The sequence below is a fragment of the Nannospalax galili genome, unplaced genomic scaffold, assembly GCF_000622305.1.
Source record: "Nannospalax galili isolate Female #2095 unplaced genomic scaffold, S.galili_v1.0 scaffold1127, whole genome shotgun sequence".
NCBI classification, from domain to species: Eukaryota; Metazoa; Chordata; class Mammalia; order Rodentia; family Spalacidae; genus Nannospalax; species Nannospalax galili.
The window spans coordinates 140,649-150,166 of NW_008355784.1; the positions used below are offsets into that span (position 1 = coordinate 140,649).

At 43.9% G+C, this 9,518-nt stretch overlaps 1 protein-coding gene across 2 annotated transcripts in view; it reads left to right on the forward strand.

Annotated features, from left to right (window-relative positions):
* Positions 1 to 4,108: 4,108 nt before the first annotated feature.
* The window catches only part of Spopl (speckle type BTB/POZ protein like), a 90,441-nt gene continuing 85,031 nt past the window's right edge, over positions 4,109 to 9,518 (forward strand). For both annotated transcript variants that reach the window (XR_607978.3, XM_008853343.3), the window contains exon 1: positions 4,109 to 4,347. The gene's annotated coding sequence lies outside the window, so the exon portion shown is untranslated. The remainder of the gene's footprint in view (positions 4,348 to 9,518) is intronic.

Sequence of the window (9,518 nt, forward strand, 5' to 3'; positions counted from 1 at the left end):
TCCCGACTCCTCTTTTGTCACCTCCCAATCCTTCTCTAGTTCATAACCTCTTTTATAATTGTTTGTATACACATACAGACACACACACACACACACACACACACACACACACTACTGAGTCCATTCAGGGTCAGGGTTACTCATATGTACATGTTCTGACTGCTTGGAATTGGATAACCTCCTTGGAGTTATCCCTGGAGAAAACTGATTCTCTCTCTCTTAGAAGCCATTCCTACCTGTAGCTCTTCCTCTAGGGACAAGGCCTTATGAAATGTCCCCATCCATATTGGTATGTCAACTGGTGTGGTCATTATGTAAGTTTGGTTTAGGGGACCATATTGTTGAAATTTCATGGGTACAGCTTCTGTGTCATGGCCAGAAGACATTATCTCACAGCAGTGGCCGGGCTCATAAAACCTTTTGCCCACTCTTCTGAGATGCTCCCTGAGCCTTCAGTGTGGGGGTTGCATTATCGATGTACTAATTGCAGCTGGGCATTCCATGGCCATTTACTCTCTGCATCTTGACCTGTTTTGGATCTCTGTTAGTAGCCTATATATGCAGCAAAAAGAAGCATCTTTAATGGGGGTATGGGGGGGGGAGCTATGCTCATATCTGAGTATAAGGATAAGTATTTAAAATACAGTTAGAGACTATATTTGGTTTAGGGAAATGGCAGTAGTTGATTCTCCTCTATGGTCTACGACCTTTACAGCCACACTAAGATTATAATGCCAGCATGAATTTTCTCCTATTGATGGAGTCTTAAGTTCAGTTAGACATGTGTTGGTTACCCCCAAGATAAAAGTGCCACTACTGGGGCTGGAGAGATGGCTCAACAGTTGAGAACACTGGTTGCTCTTGTAGAGGACCTGGATATGTTTCCCAACACCCACATGGTGGCTAACAACCATATGTAACTCCCAGTTCCAAGGGATCCTATGCCCTCTTATAACCTCCACAGGCATTGCACAACACAGGTGCACTTACATACATGCAGGCAATATACTTATACACATAAAATAAAAATAATAAATATGATATCTTTTAAAGTGCAACTATTGCACCTGCTGGGCCAGTAATTGCTGTAGTTCATAGGCTTTATAGCTGGGTTGGACTATTGATAACTTTTCTCCCTGTGCAGCTTGCTTAGCATCTTCTGATATGAGAAGTAGTCCTCAAGGAAGAGGTTTCCAAGTTGGTACCAGCTCCATTCCTCCATGTCTTGTGACCAAAACGTATAATGTCTTAAACAATAGGGTCTTACCTTCGAGTTCTGGGAGGCAACCAAGGGCAACAGCAACAATCTATATCATTTAGAGGTTCTCTTGGAATACCCTCTTCAACTTGAAGGAACGTGTCCTTTGCCTGGCACTAGGGTCTCTATTAGCCTATGGCTCCTGGGTAGACATTATTATTCTGTGTGCCAAGTCCATTTAAACTGTGCATATATGTTTTAAGTAAGCTTATAAAATGATTAATGAACGTGCATGCATGTTCCTCTCATGGGTATTGTGATGGTTAATATTGTCAACTTACAGGATCTAGAGTCTCCTAGGAAACTAATCTCTGGGTATGTATATGAGGAACTTCTACATTATAGTAATTGAGGTGGGAGGATGGACCTTATATGAGGGTGGCACCCCTCCATGGGCTGGGATTCCAGACTGAATAAAAAGGAAAAAGGAAGCTGAACACAAGAATTTGTCATTTTCTGCTTCTTGACTGTCAGTGGAAGGTATCCCGTTACCTCAAGCTCCTGCTGCTCTGCCTTCTCCACCATGATGAACTGTGCCCTTGAACTGTTAGTCAAAATACATACCTACTTTCATTAAGTTTCACTAGGTATTTTGTCACAGCAGCAAGACTAGTACCTGATACATAAAATTGGTACTGACAAGTGGAGTCATTGCTGTGATTACCTGACCATGTGTTTCATAAACCTTTGGGACCAGTTTATTGGAGGGAAATGGAAGAGTTTGGAACTTTAGGTTAGAAAAACTCAGGTATTTGTGGGTGTTTGGAAGCCGTGAGTGCTGAGAGAGAAATGTGGGTCGTGAAAGTCTGGCTCATAGGTTTCAGAAGTGGAACAAGGACTCTATTGGGAAACACACTAGAAATCATTCATGTCATAGTCTGGAAAAAATTGGCTGTATTCCATTCATGTCCTGAGAACTTGAGTGAGGATGAATATGGGAGTAATATATTGTATGATGGAAAAAAATCTCAAAACAGGATAGCATTCAGGCTTTGGCATGGCTCCTACTTACTGCTCTCATCCAGATCTATGGTGAAAGATAGCAAAAAGTGAAGCAGAAAGATGTGAAAATTGGGCAGTTTGGAGAGAAGACAGGGAGTGAGTTTAACCTTACAGACATATTTGGAAGCCACTATAAATGTTGAAGAGATTGGTTCTATTAAAGAGAATTCTGGCATTTTTGTGCTGGGACAGAAGGAAAAGGTACCTTGAGGGCAGGATTCCATCCATCATAGGTCAAATTAGGTAAAAATGTAAATCCATTTGAAAGAGACGTCTAAACTTGGAATGTCACTGTCAATAGGTTCCTTGCTAAGGAGGCATTACCAGAATGAGCTCACAGAAGCTCAAGCAACCGTGGACAAGGAAGTGTAGCTCCACCCCAAGTTGGCAGCAGAACTTGGCATCATCATGCATGTGGTATTGGTTTTGCTGGCAAAAATGAAGAACTGGGGGGGCGGTGCAGTCATGGGGTCTTGTACCATAGTTCCAGAGAGCCAGTAGTAAGTCTGAGAGGCCATTGCTAGAAACTGTGAAAGTGAGACTTAAGTTGCAATAGATACCCCTGGATGTTGGCAATGCCAGAACCATCGTTGTCCACTAAAGAAAGCTGCAAGTACAGAGTAGAGGATGTGTAAAAGAGAGATTATGTTTATGGCAGGGAGCAGATCTGGGGAGGGTAGGGCTGCCCAAGATCTTCAGAGCCTAAATGATCTGAGCCATCAAAACCCCCAGATACTGGATATGCAGCTGCAGGATTTGGTGTTTTCCCAGCTCAGTTTTGGTTCTGCTTTGATCTGATCATTCCTTGCTATGCCCTCAACTCTTTTTGGAATGGGAATCTTCATGTGCTAGTGTCTGTTGGATGTGTGCAAGTTGGGTTTTAATTATACATGGGCTGACAGTTCAGAGATTGCCTGAGTCTCAGAAGACTCTACACTTAAAGATCTGAACAGTGTTGTAACTGTTAAAAACTATGAAGACTTTTGAAGTTGGACTAAACACATTTTGCATTATGAGCTGGCCATGGGTCTCTGAGGACTAGAAGGTAATGTAAAACTGCTATGTTGAGCTGGGTCCAGACTGAATTAAAAGAAAGTGGGCTGAGACTCGGCATTCAACACTCTTTGCTCCCCGACTGGCCATGCAATGCAGCCAGCTGCTTCATGCTCCTGTCACCATGACTTCCCTGCCGTAAAGCCTGTACTATCCAACTACCCGCCAAGAAAGTAAGCCCTTCTCTCCTTAGAATGCGTTCCTCGGGTATTTTGTTGCAGCAATAAGACATGTAACTAATACAAGCATGCCAAACAAAAATGTTCCTGTCGTCTGTTTTCCTAAAAATCAAACCGCTGATGATGCATTGCCCTCTTCATTCAGACATTTGCTTACTTTTAATCTACAATGGCTCATTTGCGGGTTGTTGCTGCACCTGTACAAAGGCGCTTCACATACTCCTCTCCAACAGTCCACCTCATTCCCGTCAACCTGAAACTGTCCCACTTCCACCTATTTATCCACACTGTTCTGGGTTTCTCTTTGTGTCTGCACAGCTGTTTGTTTCAGCTCTTCGTACAGCTCTAGGCTCAGATCAATAAGATCTGAGCACAGTTGCACCGTGTAAGGCCCAACAGAAAGCGGCCGCATGCCCGCTTGCTTTCTCACTTTCCAGGGTTAGGAGTCAGGCGCGGCCCCGGGCTTTTTAAGCTAGGAAGGTCTACCAGGCGGAAAAAGGGTCTGGGACAGCCAGGAGGGACAGACTGCTGCAAGACAGAGGGGGCTCCCCAACCCCAACCCCCGGCCGCCGGAAGTTCCCGCCGGGAGCAGGAAGAGCTTCCGGGCGCAGGCGCACTCCGGCAGAGTCGGAACGGGACGCCCGAACCAGGAGGCCGGGTCGGGGCGCGGGCAGAGTGGCCGCCAATGGCGGCGGGTTTGTTTATCCCGGGGAAGAAGTTAAGCGGCAGAAGAGAGGTAGGAGTGCTGCGGGGAGGAGGATGCGGCTCAGTAGAGGCGCCCACCGCAGGAGCTCGTCGCCGCCCCAGCCTCGGCTCCCAGGGCCGCCCAGGGCCCGCTCGCCGCCCCGCGTCCGGGTAGGTGCTCCCGCTCCCCTCGTCCCGGCGGGTGCTTCGGCTCCCGCTCCTGGACCCACCCGGTCGGCTACGCCGGGCCTCCGCTCCGGTTTGCATCCCCACCGCGCCCCAGTCCTCTGGGCAGCCAAGGCTGCGCCTCCGCGTCCTCTGGCCCTGCGTGCCCTCACTTCCTCCTCTTCCCTCTTGTCTCTCCATCTCACGGGCATGTTTTTCCTCCATAGAACTCTGCTCTCACCTGAATTCCCCAGCTTCTGTCCGCTGCGTTCACTTTTGGTTTCCTCTTGGAACCTCGCCCCTTTTGCTCTTGCATAACTTCTCACTTTTCTAAAGAATCTGCGCCTGCACTTTTATACAGCTGCAGCTGCACACTTCTTGCTTACCGTCTTCGTCTGCCCTTCTCATAATCAAATGTTTGATCTGTCATCCTCGTTAGCTCATTTGGGGGGCAATGTTGCAGCTCTTCAGACTATGCAGGGGTGTCTTCTGCGTCTCTTAAGAAGACTTGCTTCCTCGTAACTTCTCATATTTACTAGGATATGGCAAACTAACCCTGTATTTCAGGAAGTCTTGAATATCAAAAATTTTCCTTTTATATCTTGCTGCTGCCTTTCCTTCTAAGTCTTTCTTTAATCTGTGTATTTGCATGCTGATTCAAAGCAGAAGGGTGATAGAATTTTCTTCCTCAAAGCAATCGATGAGCCCTGTAGAAATAAAATTCATCTTTTGTACTCCGTACTTTTCACTTCTGTGACAGAATACTGTGGTTCAATTGTCTGCCATTCTTCCAAGGTTTCTAATACTTTGACTTTATTTGAGTAATGCTCGACCTAGTTTGTCCCCTTAGGAGACTCTTCTTCCCCATTCTTCCTTACAGTTGAAATCCACTCTTTATTGGACTTGAAACTGAAGTAGTGAAAGATCAAAACCTTAGAAAATTACCTTTTTCCATTATGAGAGCAGCAGAATATTTCAAATAAATGTTGTCCAGTAGTTAAGGCTCAGACAGCGTAGTTGAATTGCCAGGGGTCTGAAGTCCTGCCCTGCTGCCTATATTCTGGGTTTGAACAAGTCAGTTTATCTATTTAGTAGTCTTACTGCTGTGCATGGGATAGTGGGGCTGGAGAGATGGCTCAGCGGCTAAGAACACTGAATGTTCTTGCAGAAGACCCGGGTTCGATTTCCAGCACCCACATGGCAGCTAGCAACTGTCCCTAACTCCAGTTCCAGGAGATCTGACACCCTCTTCTGATCTCTGCAGGTATTGCACCACACGAGTGCACTTGTATACATGCATGCAATACATGCATACACATAAAAATAAAACAAAACAAAAAAACCTCTATGGTAGTGCTTGCACAAGTTGATTCAGTTAAAGTACCTGACTGTGCCTGGTTAAAGTTACTGCCTTTACCTGGGATATGGTAAAATCTTGGACAATGTTACCTTTGTCATTACTTCTTAGCCTGATTTGTTTGGATTATTGCTAAGTTGATTCTAAGAAAGGAAGGTAGGAATGCAAGGTGGCATATTTTTTGCCTCGACCCCTTTTTTTGGTGCGTATATTCTGTTTCATTGTATAAGTTAATATTTCTTAAAATACAGAGTTTTAGCTTTCTTTATTTACCCTATTTTCAAATAGGGAAATAGGCAAGCTCCTATTTCAAATATTTGTTGGGAATTTATTTTTTAAATTTGTCTTATCTTTAAAAAAATTTTTATTTTATTTTTATTTATTTTTTGTCTTTTTTTGAGACAGGGTCTCCTTGTAGCCCCAGCTGTCCTGGAACTCAGTATGTAGACCAGGCTGGCCTCGAACTCACAGAGATCCACCTGCCTCTGCCTCCCAAGTGGTTGGACTGAAGGTGTGTGCCACCATGCCTGGCTTGTTTTTTTATTTTTTGGTCTTTTTGAGACAGGGTCTCCCTGTAGCCCCAGCTGTCCTGGAACTGACCATGTAGTCCAGGTTGGCCTAGATCTCACAGAGATCCGCCTGCCTCTGCCTCCGGAGTGCTGAGATTACAGGCATGCGCCACCAGGGAACTTCTAAAACTTCACTATCATTTTGAGAACAAATGAAGTGACGTATGTATCGGATTCATCACAATGGAAAATGACATGACAATTTTAGTATTGAATTGCAAGTTAAGTACGCAAAGCTGATTCCATAGTCTTCATGCTTGACCTTTTTCTTGAATAAGATAACATAAGGTGAACTTTGCCTTCTTTTAAGACTGGTGGCTTTTTTTCTTTTACCTGTTATGTTCGTTCAACAAGCTTTTGCTTGATATTTACCAAACATACTTACCTTGTAAAGTGCTGACAGGTTTTTGTGTGTTTTTGCCTCATTTGACCACCTCCTGTGAACCATCACGTAATATATTTTTGATTCACTCTAAACAAAAAATCTAAGTAGATATTTACTTACTTTAGTGTTATAAATAATGAAAATTTGAACTGTATTTGCTGTCCTAATTACATGTAAAGTATGCACATACATGTATAAATTACTGTCTTATTGCTGTGATAAAATACCATGACCAAAAGCAGCATATTAAAGAAAGTTTATTTTGGCTTATGGTTCTAAGGGAGCACGGGTAAATGACAGGTGAGGTAAGGGAGCAAGCAGCAGGAGCAGGAAACTTACACATTTGTCATTCAACTACCACATTCCACTCCTGGCCCCCATAAGCTCATGGCTAGTCCATAATGAAAAATATATACAGTCCAGCTTCGAAAGTTGCATAATCTTTAATAGTCATCAACACTGTTCAGAAGTCCAAAGTCTCTTCTAAGACCCCAGCCACTCTCTTAACTGTGACTTCCCCCACCCCCTGTAAAATAAAAAAAGTAAGGTACATACTTCCAACATACAATGTCAAAGGACATACATTCCCATTCCAAAATGGATGAATGGGGCATGATGAGGAAATACTGGACCAAAGCAAGACTGAAACTCAGCAAGGCAAACACCAAATATTGTAGTTCTATGTCCAAAACCTTAGGCTTTAGTTACAGTGGGCTTATTGGCTCCACCTCGCCAGTTTTGCTGCCTGCAACGTACATTTTTCTCTTGGGCAAGTTCCACTGTATGTAGTGATCTTTGGCAGATGTCCTCACACTTCTGGCATTTCCAACATCTTGGGGTCTTCACTACAACCCAGGCTTTATTTTCACAGGATCATGCAGTGGCCTCTCCATCCTTGCCACAGGTTGCCTGGCCTCAGTGGCTCACAGAAAACATGGAGCAAGAGCCCATGACACCCCCCCCACATTTCTGTATCGTTCATGCCTCCAAAGCCCCACATGACATTACTTCCAAGTTTAGCAGCCAGCTGAGGGTGGACCTTGGCTGGCTTGGAACACATAAGCACATTAGCAGCAGCTTTTTAAAATATTTATTGAGTTTTTGTGCATTTCATGTAATAGATGTTCATCAAATTTTGATCCCCTCCCCAACCACATTCCCCATACTCCCCCCACCCCCATCAGATTGCATGCATTCTTTCATATATGTTAAGTGAAATCTGGTCAACCATTTGTATCCAGATGTCCTTTGGTGCAAGTTCATCCACTGAAGTCTAGTCAGCCAATCTCAAGTCACACCCTTAAAGATCTACTCTACCTCACCCAGCAGTAGTCGTTGCCAATAGTTCCTTGGCTAGGGTTGAGGACTGCTTCCCATTTCCCTTGTTCTATGCTGAATTTTTGTCTGATTGAGTTGGCATGGGCCTTGTGTATGCTGTCACCATTTTAAGTTCATGTAAGCAAGTTCCCTGTTTCCTTATGTTCATGCATTAACCCTGGCTCTTATAATCTTTTTGGTCTCTCTTCTGTAATGGTCCCTGAGCCATGGGTGGGTGAGGTTTAATATAGCAGTCCTGTCCAGGGACACATACTCTACTGTCTTTTGTTCTCTAAAACTTAGCCAATTGTGGCCTTCTGTGTGCATCACACTCTGTTGTATGAGGAAGCTGGTGAGAGTTGAGGGATATATTAGTATTTCCTCTACCCCCTATTTCACTATATCCCATGAACCTTAGATGTAGAGGTTCCACTGTAGATATGTCACTTAGGACTGGGTATCTCTCAAACATCTATTCTCTGTGTGTGACCATTATAGAACTCTGTAATAGCCTCCATCTGTTGCAAAAAGAAGTTTTGACAAGCGGTGTAGGGTATACTTCTCTGTAAACATTAGAATCCATATTTAGCATACAGTAAGAAATTCATTTGTCTAGGATCCATGACCACTACAGCCATGTGTATTTGACTATATTTACAGTGGCACTCATGAGTTCCCATTGAGAGGGCTTTATGTCCAATTAGATAGCTGTTGATTACCCTCTAGATAAAAGTGCTACTGCTGCACCAATAGAGATAGTTTGCTGTGCCAGTTATTGTGGTTATTAGGCTTTAGAGCTAGGTTGGACCATTGATTGATTTTTTTCCCCCTAGCAGCTGGCATAGTATCCTCTAGAACTGTGAGAGCTAGGCTTGAGGGAGGAGGCTTCCAAGTCAGTTCCAACTCCATTGATACAAGTCCTGTGTCCAAGTATGTCCTGGCTTCACCAATAGGGTCTTACTTTCAAGTTCTGGGAGGTAATCAAGGGCTGTGGCAATATCCTGTGTTATTTTGGGAGTCTTTTGGACCACCCTGACTAACAGGTTGAAGGGAGGTTTCTCCTGTCTGGCACTGTGTTCCTTCTTTTTTTTTTTTTTTTTTTTTTTTTTTTTTATTGATACAAGTCCAAGTATGTCCTGGCTTCACCAATAGGGTCTTACTTTCAAGTTCTGGGAGGTAATCAAGGGCTGTGGCAATATCCTGTGTTATTTTGGGAGTCTTTTGGACCACCCTGACTAACAGGTAACAGGGAGGTTTCTCCTGTCTGGCACTGTGTTCCTTCTTATGTAGCTTTCAGGTATACACATGCACTAATGTTCAGATATTGTATGTGTATTTTTCAGGGGTTTCTGAGTTAATACAGTTCCCTCTGATTTTTTATGACACATGCATTTTATTTCTCTCTCCTCTCTCCCTGTCTAAACTATCTCCTCCATTCCCAGTTTAATTGTCCCCCTTTCCCCCAATTATCCCCCCCTCTTTTGAGTTCCTTCTTCCACTTTACCTTAATGGTTCCTTGTGTGTCCTTCCCTTCTCCATTCCTAGGTGA